The 16354-nt window shown below is 36.3% G+C and overlaps 1 long non-coding RNA gene and 1 pseudogene across 1 annotated transcript; one reads left to right on the top strand and one right to left on the bottom strand.

Moving 5' to 3' along the window:
* Positions 1–590: 590 nt before the first annotated feature.
* LOC143670416 (uncharacterized) lies at positions 591–9343 on the bottom strand. The gene is made up of 3 exons (XR_013169354.1): positions 9006–9343; positions 3781–4071; positions 591–2123 (listed from the first exon to the last, which is right to left on the bottom strand). It is a non-coding gene; the product is annotated as an uncharacterized LOC143670416 (long non-coding RNA).
* A 2424-nt stretch (positions 9344–11767) lies between these two features.
* Positions 11768–13001, top strand: LOC143671104 (biogenesis of lysosome-related organelles complex 1 subunit 6-like; annotated as a pseudogene).
* Positions 13002–16354: the final 3353 nt, after the last annotated feature.

Genomic DNA, 16354 nt, shown 5'->3' with positions numbered 1-16354 from the left:
CCTCTATCATTTCCTCTCATCATGGGTATTTCTTTAATATTTTTCTTCTGGTGGCAGTATTGCTCCATTGAAATAAAATAATTTCTTCCTTCCACTCTTTGCTTTTGAAAAATACCTTGTTGAAATAAATGTATATAGATACACACACACACACACACACACACACATGCACACACAAACAACTTGCATATGATTCTGGGATTTGCAGCTAAGGGGGTTTTCCTGGAACCTAGCCTAATAATTCTCTGATTAGGCATTTTTTATTACATAGAAAAGAATGGTCAGGCAGATACCAGGATTTCATCTCTATTTCTTGCTTTACATTTTTTTCCTTTCCAATATTTTTCCTGTCTATAAAATATACACCTATTCATTGTAGAAAATCTGGGAAATACAGAAAAGTTTAAAGAAGAAAATAAACATCATCCATTATCCCACAAACAAGTGTGAGGTCTACTGTTAACAGTTTGAAGCAAGTGTCCCCTGTGTGTTTTCTTTGTATATTTTGTCATAATTGTGAACATATGGCATAGATAATTTTTTTATTAATTAAAAAAAGAATTTAACAAAACAATTAGAAATCATTCCATTCTACATGTACAATCAGTAATTCTTAATAACATCACATAGTTGCATATTCATCATTTCTTAGTACATTTGCATCGATTTAGAAAAAGAAATAAAAAGACAACAGAATAAGAATTAAAACATTAATAGAAAGAAAAAAAAAACAAATAACCTATACTGGCATAGATAATTTAGTATTCTAATTTTATAACATATATCATCAGCATGTTTACATGTACTTTAATTAAAAATGTTTTGACATATCATTGTTTATGCCTGTGGAATAATTTAACATAATCTACCATATGGATGTATCATAATTCACTATGCTTTCTTTCAAGATGAGGCAATTAGGTTGCTTCCACATTATTTCTATTTTAAAATAATGCTTCTATCATTTGATTAAAATGTGTGCCAAATGTATCTCTGAGGAAATACAGACTCTACCTTACTGATGAATGCCAACCTTTGAGGTATTTTCTCACACTGTCCCCAAAACTCATATAGCCAAGGAAGAGAAGATATTTTTCTAGAAGTTTTCAAGAGCTGCAAAATCTTTTTTTATTTCTCTTTAATTGCTTCCAACCTTGAACCAAACTAGCTGGAAAGCATTGAAACTGATGTTCTCAATACTATGATTGGATCATTCCTTCCCAAGAGAGCTGCAATCCATGGAATTACCACCATTGCACATATTTTTAAAGAAAGCTGCTATGTTTCTAACCAAAATAAACTATCCTGATACACACAAGGTATTCTGGAGATGAGGGCTACCTTTGAAGAATGAGATATTGGCTTCAAGGTGTCTGGCACCCCAGATAATATAGGACCCATCACCTAAACCTGAAAAGCATCAGGAAAACTATATGAGGATGCTGCCACTGAGAATTTTGTAAGAATAGTAAAACTTTTGTTAATGCCCATATTTTCTATTTTAGTTTCTTCCATTAATTTTCCAATGGCTAGTAGCCTTAAACCACAAGAGACCATTGAGCTTATTTAAAGAGATATGAAAGAATATAGAGTTAAATAAATTGCCAGGAATTCCCTGGAGAACAAGGGAGAAGAAGTGGTGCCATGCAAGATTAAGAAAATGACAGACACAAGAAGTTAGTTAAGTGGGATCAGGGGACTCAAGCTCATTAGGAACAAGAGTCCTGAATATGCTGTCATCCACATATTTATTGTGCTCTTACATGGGAACTGCTTTAGGGAAGTATAATCAAAGCAAGATTATTTTTGAATATCTGTCATGCCTGAAAAGCTACAAAGTATGGTTCCCAACTCCTTGTCCCAGGAACCATTTATTTCTACCAGAATGCTCTCTATTCAGGTCTCTTTGGGCCCTTGAGTCAGCGTCCTTGAGAACATTTGCTTCAGTGGTTTTCCACATCAGCCAAGCATGCTGTTCCGATGCTCATGACCTCAGCCAACAGTCAACAGAGAACCATCCTCAACATCTCCTCCCTTTTATTTTTGTAACGCTAGCATGACAGAGGTCAAGGCAGCAGTCCTTAATTTGGATTCACGTTGCTTTCTTTGGAAACATTTCCAGGCTATACATAAAAGACAAAAGAGAAGAATTAGCATCACTATTAAGCTAATAGTAAATTCTCCTAATGTTTTCAGCCATGTTAGTGGATTCAGAGATTGCAGCCCTTGAGCAATCCCGTTCATAACATCAGTGCCTCCTAATAATTTTGGAATGTTCTTTTGCATTTCTACTACTCTGCTTGAAGTTCATTAATATTTAGAGTTAAATTATCTTGATGCCCTAATAAATGCCTTTCAATTTTTTTCCACTTATGTTTACTTTCATTATACAAGTGTGGAGAGATACAGAAAGATGTCATATTCCAATCTCACAATAAGTGCTCTTGCATTTTAAGTGATTGAATTTCATCTCTTAATATAATTACAGTTTATTCTAAGTCATCTATATGCAGATTAATTTCCTTATCTATTTTAACCCATTGAGTCCATTCTTCACTTGCATTTTCATGCCATTTTTGCACATAATGTGCAGTTTGAATTTCTTGTGTTAAAGCTACTCCAGCTACCACAGCTGTAGTAGTGAGGACAATGATTCCCAACATTATCATAATTAAAGTATCAATAAATCTTTTGGTATATTTAAGCACGTATTGTAAAGTTTTGAATAAAACATTTATATCAGGTGAAGATTCCCATGGTCGAGTTTAGTTCCCAGGAAACCATACTCCAAGGAACCTTCTTAAAAGAAGAAAAGTCTGATTTTTAGAAATAGAATTAAGACAAGTAAATAATTGACAATCAGAACATTGTATTCCTGATGAGGATGAATTAAAGTAATTGTTCCTGCAAAAATAACATAAGGATTAATCACACAAGCTGAATATAACCAGTTTGATCAATTTTAAATTTAAGAGAATAGATTGAATTTGTTAAACAGTAATTTCCTTTCCCAATATGAATAGGGGCTAAACTCATGGCTAATTTCCAGATCACCATTTGTTGAGGACCTGAGTTAACAAAAGGGGACAGGGCTACCATTCCTATCCCATGCCACAAGATTTTATATGTAACATTGGTGTATATCTCAGTAGAATAATTATTCAGAGTAAACCAAGGTAACTTAACTGAACACTTGGAGTCAAAACTGCAACTTTGAATTGAATACCCCTTAAAGGAACAATCTGTTGCAATTCCATAGGAACCATTAATGAGTACTGACTTTTGTTCAGCATAGCATTGCACCCAGTGAATATGCTCTGACTCAGGTGTCCATGTATATGAATTTTTACATAAAAGCAGCTCATTAGGAACAAGTTCAGAAATTGATTTTTCTTCATATGCAAACTTCATTCCAGAAAGCAAATGTAACTTAGCCAGAGAATTATTTTTCTTAGGAGTATAAACTAGCCATCTTTGAAGTTCTAATTTCAAACAAAGAGTATTATTATGGCTTGAGAGACATAAAGGAAAGCCTTGCAATGCCACAGTAGAGATATCAAATTTTTCTCCCTCCTTTTGAAAGTAAGGGAGACAAGAATCAACTGGTCCAAGAAGATACACTGAATCATTGATATAAACAACCATAGGATTGTCCTGCCAGGTAACAGGCCTTAGCAAGGGAGGATTGGGTACGTAAACCCAGTAAGTATAATTTTTTGCATATGCACTAGGTGTATGGAAAATAAAAATCAAGCACAGGAGAAAAAGGACGTTACTTACAGTTGCTTCAATCTCAGTCATGAAAGCCATGAAAAGGTCAGAAGAAGTTTTCTCTTGTGCTGTTTTCTTAAGAGTCTCTTCTCCTTCTTGTGCCAACTTCTTAACTTGACCCCATGTAGGAGGTGTAGCCTGTTTTGTTTTAACTGTTACTACGCATCGCCGTTTCAGACTCAGTTGTTCCATTTCTTTCGTTAGAGCTTCCATCTCGTCTATTCCTCTCTTTTGAGTTCCTCTGTTCATCTTGGGGTTTTATTCGTCTCAATGGAATGCAAAATAACGGTTGTCTGTCACCTGTGGAAGCACAAGCATATCCTTTTCTCTACACCTTTACCCACCCAGGCTTCCATTCATTCGTATCTAAATCTTTCCACCAAAATAGTTGTTCTAAAAACTGCTTGTGTAATACCTTTGACCAATGTTTTTCAGCAGCTGTCACAGAACCTTTTCTTCTCATATTGAAAAAATTTAATGTTATCATAGTGTGGCTACATTGATTTCCAAGAATAGGAGAGAATAGCTCTTTATTTCCCCTTTTTTCTTTCTGAAATTGAGCGTTTGATGAGCCCTTTTTATAATAGCTCGACCTTGTGGGTTATATGGGATTCCCGTTACATGCTTTATGTTCCATAATTGAAAAAATGATTGAATTTTTCTACACATATAGGCTGGTCTGTTATCTGTTTTTATTTGTGAAGGAATTCCCATATGTCCAAAACATTCCAGTTAACTGTTTCTCCACTTAAAGGAGAAGCTACAATGTAGCCAGAATAAGTATCAATGGAAACATGAGCGTAAGTCAGTTTTCCAAATGGGGGGACATTTGTAATGTCAGTTTGCCAGATTTCATTTGATTGTAAACTCTGTGGGCTCACTCCAGATGTGAATGGTATAGAATGTAAAGGACCACAAGTTGGACAACGTTGAATGATTTGTTGAGCCTGAGCATGAGTTAAATGAAATTTTTGTTGTAAACATTTAGAATTACAATGTGTAAGATCATGCCATCTGGAAGCTTCTGCAGTTCCAATTAATAATTTATCAATTCTATCATTACCTTCCACCAATGCACCTGGTAATTGTGTATGAGATCGAATATGAACAATGAAAATCTTGTGAGTACTTGGTCAGATGGCATTTTGTAGTTGTTTAAATAATTGACCTAATTCAGAGCAGTCAGCCTTTAAATGAACTGTTTCAATATTATGAGTGACAGTACCAGAATATTGTGAATCCACTAAAATATTGAGTGAACTTGGTTTATCTCTTATTAATTGAATAATTGCTGCTAATTCTGCTTTTTGTACTGAAGAACACCTCGTGTCCCATACTTTTGTATCTGGTCCATAATATCCAGCTTTCCTTGATTTATTGGCATCTGTAAAATATGTATCAGCATTAGTTAAGGGTGCATCACTGATTATTCTAGGCAAAATCCAAGTAGAAATCTTTAAAAATTGAAATAATTTTGTTTTAGGATAATTATCAATTTCATTTATATAATCAGCAAGGCCTATTTGCCAATTTAACTTAGTTTGATATGCACTTTCACTTTGTTGTTTGGTAAGTGGAACAATAATTTTCTCTGGCTCTTGCCCACAAAATTGTCTTAGCCATAACCTGCCATCAAATATCAATAGACCCATTTTATCCAGGTAAGTTGTTAATTTTTTCTGTGTGGAATTGGGCAAAAATATCCATTCCACTATGGCTTTATGCTGTGTTAAAATTCCTGTGGGAAAATGTTTTGAGGGAAAAATTAAAAGCCATACAGGTACTCTAATTTGAATTCTATGTAATTGAGCTGGATGAATATATTCTTGAAGCCTTTCTAATTCCTTTTCTGCTTTAACAGTTAACTTTCTGGGACTATCTAACTGAGGATCTCCTTTTAAAGTATCAAATAAATGATGTAAGTCATAAGTAGGAATTCTAAGCATGGGTCATAACCAATTAACATCTCCTAACAACTTCTGAAAGTCATTCAGTGTTTGCAAGTTGTCTTTTCTTATCTGAACCTTTTGAGGAGTAACAGTAGTTTTATCTACTATACTGGCCAAGTATTTATATGGAACTGTTTTTTGAAATTTTTCTGGTGCTATTTGTAGTCCTACTTTAGTTAGTCTTTTTTTTCTAGGCTTTGAAAAAGAATTTGTAACTATTCCTCTTGTTCCATGACTGCTAAAATGTCATCCATATAATGAATGATATATGCTTCAGGGTATTTGTTTCAGAAGGTTGCAAAGCCAATCCAACATGTCTCTGGTGTATTGTATCAGAGGAAGAAGTTTCCACTGATATCTATGTACTGGTTCTTGATGACTGTATGTGGGCACAGTAAAAGCAAATTTCTCTTTATCTTGCTCTGCAAAGGTATGGTGAAGAAGCAATCTTTTAAATATATCACAACAATAAACCAGTTTTTAGGAATCATAACTGGTGTGGGCAAGCCAGGTTGTAATGGCCCCATAGGTTGAATTACAGCATTAACTTTTCTTAAATCAGTTAGCATTCTCCGTTTTCCTGATCTCTTTTTTATAACAAATACTGGAGAATTCCAAGGGCTATGAGATTCTTCTATATGTCCTGCTTTAAACTGTTCTTGAACTAACTGTGTTAGTGCCTGTAATTTTTCTTTAGATAAGAGCCACTGCTCAACCTGCACAGACTCATTTGTTTTCCAAGTTATTTGTTTTCCAAGGTATGGGTTGGGGTGTAATGTCAGCAGTGGCCCCAATTATAAATTTGAATACCTGAGGCCTTTGTGAGAACTTTGTCCTTGAATATTACAATTTTGTGAGGGGCTCTGAGATGAATTATAAAACATATTTTTCATCATGTCTTTTACTGCAGGAGCTAAGAATGGAATGTTAACACATGCTCCCCATTGTTCTAAAAAGTCTCTACTCCAGATTTATTGCTATGTCCAGAATATAAGGCTGAATGTTCCTGTCTGACCACTTGGCCTTTTACAAGAAAGATATTAACACTTGGTTTGACAGTGTTAACCATGCCAATCCCATGGAAAGGCTGGCTCAGCATTTGCAGAGGCTATAGCTTGATGGCCAGTATTTTAGAGCAATGAGAGTAATGTCTGCTCCTGTATCTACAAGTCCTTTAAAAGATTTACCTTCAATCTGTATAATGCATCCAATTAATAACTCTTGTCAATATGCTTCTTGTTTTCCAGTACTGCCAAATTCTCTTCTATTTTTCCCTAAATGTCCCATTTTATAATATGGTAAAATTAATAATTGAGCAATCCAATCTTCTTCAACAATTTGACATGGACCTTGCACTGAAATCATAACTTGAATTTCATCTTTATAATCCTCACTAATGACTTCTGTATGAACAAAGATACCTTTACTACTTAAACTATTTCTCCCTAGCATGAGTTCTAATGCTTGTGCAGGAATAGGGCCATATATTCCTGCCTTCATTTTTTTAGGATTAGACTAAGGGACTAGCATAATAGTTCCAACAGTAGGCAAGTCTACTGTGGCAATCCCACTGGTTGCAGGGGACAAGTCTTGGACACATCGCTGGAGCGACTTTGTATTGGGTATCGCATCCACCCAGCATTGTTTTGGCCGAGGGCCCAAGCTGGCCCCTGTACCCAGCTTCCCAACAAAAAAATTGCCTTCAATATCAAATTGAGACCTACATTGATTGCTCCAATGATAACCTTTTGACATTTAGAACATTTTCTGGAAGCTTTTCCTCCTGGTCTAATTTCTAAATTATCATGATTAGTTTTGGGACGAGCTCCAAAATTATTTCTAGTTTTACAATGTTTTTTCAAGTGTTCAGGTTTTCCACATTTGAAACATTTTCCTTTTGGGGACCCTTTTATGTTTATTCCAGCAATAACTTTGGTTAACATTTGCATTCTATGTTGTTCTGAACTAATGTCTCTGCAACATTTAAGATAATCCTCTAAATGTCCCCCAGTAGCTTTAATAGGGCATAAAAGCCTTTTGACATCCAGTATTAGCATTATGAAAAGCAAGTTTTTATCATAACAAATGTCTTAATTCCACCTGAGATAGTGACTTTTTTACATTATCTTTTAATTGAGTGATAAAATCAGTATATGATTGATTAGTTCCTTGTAAAATTTTTACAAAAGAAGGGGTAACAGTCTCAGGAGGAGTGATTTGTTCCCAAGCTCTAGTACAAGCAAGTCAAGTTTGAACAATAGCCATATCATCATCATACTGTATCTGAGCTCCAACCCTGGCATATGGTCCAGTGCCCATAATTTGATCTGCTGTGACTGAAACTGGTGGCCATTCATTAGCATTTTGAGCTGCTTATTGATTTGCTTCATCTAATAGACACATTTTCCACTGCAAAAACTGAGAAGTTGTTAAGGCAGCGTGAGCAAGCATCTCCCAGTCCCATGGAATTAATCTCTCAGACTGCTAGTCTTCTTAAAAGTCCCACAGTGCGCAGGGAGGAGGTACCATATTGAGCACAAGCAGTTTTTAACTCTTTTAAAATTTTAAAAGGAGGAGGTACATACTCAAATTGGTGCCTGCCTTGAGGAAATTGGTCATTAGGAGGAATTTGAGTGATTTGTACTGGAAACATATAAGCTTCTGGATCTCCCTCTAATTGGGCTTGTCAAATTCCCAATGAGACCACTGGTCCTTGAAGAACCACAACCGAAAATCATGGTGGACATTCATTTGTTACATTGTCGGGAAGAGAAAAAGAAGGAGGACACGGAATATATTCTGGTTGTTCAAAATAAATTCCTTTATGGGATAATTTATCTAGAGAGGGCAAAAAAGGAAATTCCTCAGAATGAAAAGAGGTGGTCTTTTCCTCCCTTTGTATTTCATCTGCAGCATCACCTGGCCTATCACTTTCATGGTCACTGTCACTTTCATTTTCTAAACTACTCTGTTGAAGTGGTTGTAATACAGCTGTAATTAAATTACACAAAGACCAAATAGAAACATGAATATTTTCCCTTTGCTGTAACCTTTCTTTAATTCCTTTATCACTTCATGCCATTGTTTAAGTTCTAAGTTTCCTCTTTCCAGCTACCAGTAACAATATTTCTGAATAATGCAAAATAACTCTATGATTTTATCCTTTTTTACTTTCACCCCATTTGCCTTTAACAAAGCATACACAAGTTTTCATATTCAGCATGCAAAGAAGTATATTGCCCCATTGTAACCCTGATTAATACATTCCCAGAACAAAACTTTTACCAAGTTCTTGGAGTCCCGACTCTCCCTTCTTCTGGGTCCTGGCAACGTGACAAAATCCTCTCCAATCAGGTCCCTGTTCAGGTGCTGGTTGCCAGGAATTCCCTGGAGAACAGGGGAGAAAAAGGGGCACTGCACAGAATTAAGAAATGACAGGAACAAAAAGTTAAGTGGGGTCAGGGGACTCAAGCTCATCAGGAGCAAGATTCCCACATATACTGACATCCACGTATTTATTGTGCTCTTACGTGGAAACTGCTTTAGGGAGTACAATCAAAGCAAGATTATTTTTCAATATCTGTTATGCCTGCAAAGCTACAAAGTTTGGTTCCCAACTCCTTGTCCCAGGAACCATTTATTTCTTATCAGAATGCTCTCTATTTAGTTCTCTTCGGGCTCCTGAGTCAGCGTCCTTGAGAACATTTGCTTCAGCGGTTTTCCACATCAGCCAAGCATGGTGTTCTGATGTTCATGGCCTTGGCCGACAGCCAACTGCTTGAGCCCTCAGAGAACCATCTCCAACAATAAATGATGCTCTGTGTTTTAGCCACAGGTGATATGAAAAAAATAGCCTTCCCCCAAGCAAACTTGATAACATTAGCTCTGAATGTGTACACGTTACAATCTGGTAGTGGTAGGATCTTTGCCAAATAAAGACATAAGGCAGACTGACTTAGCTGAACCTGAGAAGTGAACCAGGGACTGAAGTGAATTGCTATTGAATTGCGTGTTGGAATTCTCTGATGCATTCTAAGCCACCATTAAGTGAAACTTGGGGCCCCATGGTTGCTCTTCTGAGCTGTACGCTTTCCATTTTACCAGCTGTTGCAACTGGCTTTGGGACCCGTGGGAATCTTGTACTTCTTATATTATCTATTCTTCTACTACTTTGCTTCTTATTTGTTATGGCAATGTAGGGCTGTGGTGCTCAGAGCTGGGCACCACATTTTACAGGGACACCAAAATCCTGGACCAGTTTGGGAGCTGTGATCAGAATGTTGAATGTACTCTCAAATAGCTCATGTAAGAAAGATCATGTGAGAAAGATTAGAAAGACAAGGATGGGTAGCTAGAAGAAAGGCCCACAGAAAGGTCTTGATCCCTGTTTCTAGCTGTCTTATGGGCTCTTGTGGGAAAGCGGTGATTTCATACTTGACTCAACATGTAATCTGGGATTCAGTATGTAGATGCTACAGAGGTTACTATTCTAATTTAATAAAAATAAATTAAGAAATATTAAGTTTCTGTTGTTGAACCTTTTTGAGGAGAGGCCTAATTGCCACTTGATAGGAATACTATAGAGGAGGTGTGATATCAGGTGAGAAATTAGATTAACTTATCCTTATGTTTTTTCAATCCCAAGAGTCAATAATTCCATGTTAGTGTTCAAGTGGAAAGAGAATTTTAATCATGAGGTCTGAAATTTCAAGTAGTTAAAATACCTATATATCATTATATAAACCTTATTAGGCTGGTCTTGCCAACTGGTAACTGAACAGATATCTGATTGCCTTCTTGGAAACTCCATCTTAAACTCAGCAGTTTTGTCATTTTTTCCCAAAACCCAAGGCTTGCAACACTTTCAGTTTGTGCATTCTAATTTGTTTTCTCAACTTTGAATTGAATATTTAAATTACAATATCATGAGGTTATTTAGATTCAAATATAAAAACAAATATAAAGCTACTTGGTAAACTGTAAAGTGCCACAGAATAGTACAGATTTTTGTTTTTGTTTTTTGTTTCATTCACTGGCCTTAGCACCATTTGGAAGGACAGCTTCTGCAAGGTGAAGAAAAGCACACAGCTTCTGTGTGTTTCCCTCTGGGACCTGTGATTTGTGATGGTTAAAATCTTAGTAGCCTCTATAATCATTTACTTTTCCCACTAAAGCTGTATGAAGAGAAGTTGGAGAAAGATGGTTGAAGGTTTTGAGTAGTTCTGGGGAGGGGGTAGAAAGTAGAACCACAGGAGATATATAAGCAAGGCTGGGATTAGGTACAGCAAAATTCAGAATAGAGCATATAAAATCCAAGTTGAGACAGAGAGTTAGTGTCTTATGCAGATTTTCTGACTTTTTTTCTTAAAAGAAAATCTCAGACACTGGTTATTCTTCTGTACAAGAATAGAGATCATTGACCAAAGCCCGCAGGCTCTGAAAGGGTATAACATTCTATGTTTTCTTTGGCACAGTTATTATGGGTGGGGAGCTCCATCTTTCAAAATGGGTTGGCTAAAGAACCAGTATGATAGAAAAGGGAATTGAATCCCTGGAATGAACTCTGGGGCTGGCAAGAACAGCTGATAGTCTTTCCTATAATCCCAGCTGTTTCTAGGAAATGAGTATTGTTTACATTTTGAAGAGGGAGAGAAGAAAAAATGACACTTCCTTCACTGGGGGGAAAAAAGATATCACTGATCATCACTGGGCTTGGGTTTGTTTATTTATCTGCTGCTAGGTATCAACTATTTTCTGTAGCCTACACCCAGGTCACAGGGCCTATGTAATGAGAACATGTATCATTAGTGAACAATGGATACCACCATCACTGTCCCCAGTGGCACTTCAGTACCCTTGGTTAGAGTCCTCTTCAGTTACTCCTCTCTCTTTTCTTCCACTCCTTGCCTCTGCTTCACTCTACTCCTTTCTTATTTCTCCCCATCTCATTTTATTTTTTATTTCTTGTCCCCTCTTTTCAATTTCTCTCTCATTCTTACTGTCCTTCATTCCTTCTTTCTACTCTTTCCTCCTAATGTGTGGGTTTATTTTGCTCTTTATCATCTCCAGCATGCTCAGATTCCTGTCAGATGTGCATCCATGAGACTTTTCCATCACAGGCTCAGAAGAAAAGACATATGCAAAATCCTTAGTAGCTCATTTCCTTCATCTTCCAGCAAGGGAAGGATTGTTCCCTAAAGAAATTTTGCCCTACCTTACTTCAATTCAATATGAAATGACTCAAACCAAGGGACTTCCATATCTTCTCTCGGGAAATCTCACTGTACAATTTAATACTACTTGCTTTCAATTTTTCCTACCCCTTGGTCTAATATGTCTTTCAACTATTTCTTTTTGTTAGATTATCTGGGGCCACACTAAATCTTTCTATTCCCTCTTTAGTGTTTTATTGCTTTCTAGGATTTGAATGTACTTATTGCACTTCCACAGAGAAATGCTTTTGGTCACTAAAGAGCTCTGTCCCATGGTCATGAGGTAGTTAACACATGAGTAACTTACCCCCATGAAGTAGTTCTTATTATCACCTTTTTGAAAACATGGTAACTGAAAGCTAAGAATGTTTAAGAAACATGCATAAAAGCATGTAATTGAGATCACAGAACTGAGATCCAAAACTAGATCTGCCTGATTACAAAGCACATGACCTTTTTTTCAAAATGCTGAAACAGATCTTCCTTGTTCCCAGTAGGACAGACATGAATGTCCTTGGGCTGTGGCTTCTGGATGGCATCCTAACAGGGCCCCCTGATAGCCTGGGGGTTGGGGAAATGACTCCAAATGTTTGATGGATGTCCTGACATGGTGGTTCTGCACCAGCCATGGTTTCAGTGACTCCTCTCTAGATGAAGGGTTAATAGAAGGCTTGGGTGTAGAAGACAAGGCTGTGGAGCAACTGGCAGAAAGACTGCTTTCTCACTATTTGTCAGATCTGTAGAGATCAAAACAAGCCTCCAGGAACTCACGCAAAACCAAGTTGTATTATTAGACACATGGAAAGAAGAGATTTCAAAATTTAAGGAATGTCATTCTTTGTTGGATATTAATGTTTTGTTCACTGAAGCTAAACACTATCATGCCAAGTTCATAAATATGAGAAGAAAAGATGCTGATGCTTCATGAAAAGATATCAAATTTAAAAAAAAAGAGCACTTCAACTGCAGCAGAAGAGGCAGAAAGAAGAATTGGAAAGGGAGCAGCAATGAGAAAAGGAAATTGAAAGAGAAAAGCAGTTAACCTGCCAAACCAGCTAAAAGGACATGAAAGGTTGACTGTATCTCTATGTGTTTCCTTTGCCAACCCCATGTTTTTGGCTTTAAGATCACCTAAGTGTACACTGATGTTAAGGTAGTGCCTTATATCATTGTGTTAGGTTTTGAAATCCATTTCTCAATATTGCTGGGTCTCTATACCTTCATTTCAGCAATTCAACAAGCCTTTTTTTTTCTAAGTAGTAGACACACATTGTGTGGTTTTGATATTTATAAGTATTTTTTTCAATTTTTATTTTGCTTAATTTTAAATTTCATTATTTTGGCCTTGAATCATTTATAAACTGGAAAATTGTTTGATTGCTATAATAGTCTATACTCTACATGGTTAAAAATTAGTATAAAATTTTTGACTTCTTAATAGGTGTAAATTTAAAAGTTCCAGTTTCTCATTTTAGAAGTTGACTTGCTTTTCTGGTAATACAATGTTGATTTTTGGCAATTGCCTTTCCATTGCTTGGTGAAGAAGAAATGCCAACTGTTTAATCACATATGCCACTGGAAAAAAGTTGGTATAAACCTTTGTGAAAAACATGAAGCGGAAGTGGGTGCACATGAAATAATAGCATCTTAGATATGGGATAAATGAGCAAGACGCCAGATAGATTCCACTAACTTTATACACTATTTGCTTCCTGGAGACTGAAATCACGATTCACCTTTCTTGTTAATTGGTTCTTACATAGTTTCTAGGTTCAAAGCAGATTATCTCTGTCCCTAAGGTTTGCCTGGGCTTGTGGAGCTATCACGTACTCACATATACTTAAATATTTTTAATACTTAGTAACAATTATGACATATTAAGTAAGGTGATGAACTCAGCTTTCCAACTAGAAGCTTTCCAACATGATTTCCTGCGGATCCCTCGATCCCAACTGCGATTCTCCGGGTTCCTAGCTTCCCGATCCCGCGCTCACAGGGGAAATCAGTTTCCCATCCCCGGAGGTGGGGGGGGGGGAGTTGCATGGGGGGGGGCGGGGAAGGCGGAGACCCCTCATTTAAAAATCTAGGCAAAAGGTGCCTTCTTCAATCCCCAGCTCTCACGACCCCCGTCCCCCCGCTGTCAGTCTCGAGCAGTTAATCGGGTTGGGGTGGGTAACACTCCCCCCCCCCCCAACGAATAAAAAATAGCCCTACATTTTACCCAGAAAAAAAAAAAAAAACTATTCCCTAGTTCTGTCTGTCTTCTGATTTGCTATGTGGCCTTACATGTAGATTCTTTTTCTGTGCTTTTTAAAAATTCTTAAAGTGGAATGATCTATCCCAACTACTTACTTTATAGATATTGACGAGAATGGTAGAAAATTAGTAAATAGCTTCTTCACAAAAGAAGGCAGCAAGATATCTTTATGTTTTCTAGAACTCCCCCCCCCCCAGTATTATATGTAGCAAACTATTATGTGAGGGAAATATTATGAAGCTTCATTATTTAAAATTCAAAGCACATTTTTCACAGTGTTAGTATTATTTAATATTCAACTGGTCTCCAATCTCTATTACATAGGGAACACACAGGATTTATAAAGGTATAAGATTAGAATATATATATTTTATAATCCACGTTACATCTTTGGTAAACTGGACTCACTACCTCTATCACATATCAGGCTAATGATTGAGAAAGTATTAGATTTAAATTGAGTGCTAAAAAACCTGGTCTTTTAAAGTTTTATGGTTTGTTTAAAAGAAACTTTCCCTTCCTTAATGATTGAAAATAGTCTCACAATCCACATGACTTTGATCTTTCATTAAGAATATAAATACATTTACTTAAAAAGTCTAAATGTTGAGTGGGCCATCGTGGCTCAGCAGGCAAAGTGCCCACCTGCCATGCCAGAGACCTGGATTTGATTCCCAGTGCCTGCCCATGAAAAAAAAGGCTAAGTGTTGCCCTCAAACACTGATAAAACTGTCCTTGGCAGGATTTATTAGGGCTTGCCAGACAATGTCACCTAGATTACTGAATGTACTGATTTTTAACCTGATAAAGTCTGTGCATTGTTTCTCAGGGTGGTTTGTGGACCAGCTGCAATGATTGTTTAAAATGCTGGTTCCTGGACATCACTCTAAATCTACTGAACCATATTAATTTTTATTTCTTTGCTTGTTTCCTCAAGTGATATTAAGTACTGTAAAGATTGAGAGCCACTGGTACTGTAAAGATTGAGAGCCAGTAGGATTGCTCACTAGGCTTCAGATCATTATCACTTGGGGAACTTTAAAAAAACACAGATATTCTGAGACATTCTTACTCAGGGTTATGAGCTGGAGCCCATAATCTGTATTTTTAAAAAGAACTCCCCAGAAAATTCTGACACAAGGAACCACTTGTCTAGACTATTTAGTGATTTTCATTTATAAGCAGAGAAATAACTTAAAAACTTGCTAATAACTCTTGAGATTAATGTTATGAAATAAGAATTGAGACTGAACCTTAGCAAGCAGGAAATAGATACATATTTCTGGTTAATCAATGAACTTTTGTGTCCTATATAAAATAAAGGTTTACTGAATGAATGGCATGACACATACACACACTTTCAGAGTTACATTATATAAATTTAGACGACCTCTGAAAATGTTTAAACTGATGTATGCATAAAAGCATCCACTATTTTAAGATCATTATAAGTCAGAATACTGCTATCTTGGTAGCCAAACTTTAAAACATTAGTGGTATTTCATTAACATAGAAACACATAACTGACTAAATCTGAATAGGAACCCTTCTAATTAGTCTTCTGTATTTTTGCATAAAATAGTGAGTTGGTGCTTGGGAGATTTGTGGTTTGGGGTTGAAAAAAAATGTCTTTGTTCTGAAACTATATGACATATGCACTGAACTAAAATGTTGGGAATTCATTTTTAATTTATTTGGGAATTAGTAATCAGGTAAATATGCAGATGTCAAATATAATATAGATTGTGTCCTCAGTAAGTTTTTGGGTGGGTACAGTTTACAAATATGCCAATTGTATATCCTCATATATTAGTCTGTTTTTGAGCTTGTAAAATGAGGACTTCTTTTTACACATTTAATAAAAAAGAAGGGCTTCTGGGGGAAAATGCTAAAACAGGGCTAAGCATAGCTTATAAAAAAACACAAAATACTTCTTTAGTTACTTAATTAACCCTCAGGTGTGACCCAAAATGCACCTGAGCCATTTAATTTAGGAATACATGGGAGGTAACTCCAGTTCTATATTTCTAGTGATATTTCTAGTGTATATCGCTAGAAATCTATCTTACTGTGTTCCAGGTATTGATCTAAATATTTTATGTGTACTAATTCATCTTGTTATCTGCGTTTTACAAATGAAGAAACCAAAGCAAGTATGACTAAGT

The sequence above is a fragment of the Tamandua tetradactyla genome, chromosome X, assembly GCF_023851605.1.
Source record: "Tamandua tetradactyla isolate mTamTet1 chromosome X, mTamTet1.pri, whole genome shotgun sequence".
Taxonomy (NCBI): Eukaryota; Metazoa; Chordata; class Mammalia; order Pilosa; family Myrmecophagidae; genus Tamandua; species Tamandua tetradactyla.
The sequence above is the reverse complement of the archived record's forward strand: the minus strand, read 5'-3'. Positions and strand labels throughout refer to the sequence as shown.